We start from the raw sequence: 1,878 nt of genomic DNA, 5'->3' as shown, positions 1-1,878 counted from the left end.
CCTGGGTTTTTCTTTCTATTGTTTGAACTTAACTGCTGCTTTTAAAAATTATTTTGTCTTCTGCTATTTTTACCCGATGTCATTGTATGTAGGACATTATATTTTGGGGGGAAAGTACAAGTAATTTTAGCCCAGGGTGATGTTATCTTCCTCTAGAAAGGAGTTTTCTTTCTCTTTGACAGCCTGGGACCCAAGCAATGAAGTTAGGGCAAAGCAGATATATATATCTATATTTGTAAATTATATCATATGTATTTAAAGATAATAATGAAACTTTGCTTGAAAGATTAAAAGAGAAAATCAAGTCATGAAGAAGAGTTGTACAACTCTCACACAGCCTAGCTTTGAGTCGTTTGGTTTGTTCATATGATCTAAATCCTTAAATTTGGAAAAAAGGACTTTAGTTTGCTGTGTCACCAGCAGCTGTCAAAAGGAAATAAACTGACTCTCAAGAGGAAGATAACATCCCTCCTTTAGTTTGGTGACTAGCCAAGAGTACAAATGTGAGGTTTCAGAAAATATATAACTTTGGAAATTTTCTTTCAAAATATATAAATGTATCCTGAAAATTAAGTCATTTTGTTCCAACAAACTCAGGATGTGACTCAAACATATTCTCTTTCTGAAAGTCAGTTAAAGATTCAACTTCTTTTCAACACATGCTTCTGAAATCTGTGAGTAATTACAAGAGAGAGTTTTCTTAATTTTAGTGGCTTAAAATTTCTTTTACATATGAGAAATGATTTTAAAATTAAGTTTATTGAAATCTAAAATAAATACAGGAATGTATACATATGTAGATAGCTGAATGAAGTTCTATAAAGTTAACACATCTACATACCGTATATACTCAAGTATAAGCCAACCCGAATATCAGCCATGGCACCTAATTTTACCACAAAAACTGCATAAAAAATGTGCTGAAAAACTCGGCTTATCCACGAGTATATATGGTAAGCCGCCTAGATCATGTCAACCCCTTAATACCTTTTTCATGTCTCTGTTCAGTCACTGGTCCCTCCCACCAGGAGGGGTAACTGCCTCTCACAAGGGTAACATTGCCCTGGTGTCTTAGGCTGGGTCTTCTAAAGCAGCAAGACTGGTAACACTTAAATATGTGTTTATATGAAGAAAATGGTTCACATAGTTGTAGAAACAGTCAAGTCAGAGACCAGGCCAATTCTGAATCTGGGGTTCAGATGTTAATTTGGAGACTTCTTTGGACTCACAAAGCTTTGGGGGCTGATGAACCCACTACTGGCAGGTAGACCACATACTGGTGGTGATGAATAAAAGGTCATCAGACTAGGCTTGTAAGTGGAGAGGCCACTGAAACCAAGATCATCAGTTTAGATGGCAGACCACTGGTTGCTCCCAGCACCTGCAGGCTGTATGTCAAGCCTTTGGCTCAAGTCCAAAGAATTGAGGTTGTTTGATAAGCCAGCTTTGAGGTCCATGCCCAGCAAAAAGAGCAAGAAAGCTTTCCCACAGCATCCACTTACATAGGAAGCAAGCCATATCCCTAAGACAACTTCCTTTCAAAGCATGAAGGTTGTGACCTGAGTAAGCGGGTTGAATTCCACCTTACTCTTCTTACATCTGATTGGCTGCTCACAGCAGATTCGATTATGGAGTTGATTACATTGTCCTGGCTCAACATCATGGAGGATTACTAGGCCTTACCTGCCAAACTACTGGAATTCCTGGCCAAGGCAAGTAGACACACACTGTAGCCATCACACCTAGCATTTCACACCATGGATTTGTTCTGCTTATTTTGAATTTTACATACAAATTGTTTATGAATTTTATATGGAAACTAAAAAACAAGAACCTCACTGCTATCAAGTCAATTCCAATTCATTAATATGTACTCTT

The sequence above is a fragment of the Echinops telfairi genome, unplaced genomic scaffold (assembly GCF_000313985.2).
Source record: "Echinops telfairi isolate 266 unplaced genomic scaffold, ASM31398v2 ScPeMD7_5592;HRSCAF=6446, whole genome shotgun sequence".
NCBI classification, from domain to species: Eukaryota; Metazoa; Chordata; class Mammalia; order Afrosoricida; family Tenrecidae; genus Echinops; species Echinops telfairi.
Note: the sequence above shows the minus strand (reverse complement) of the source record.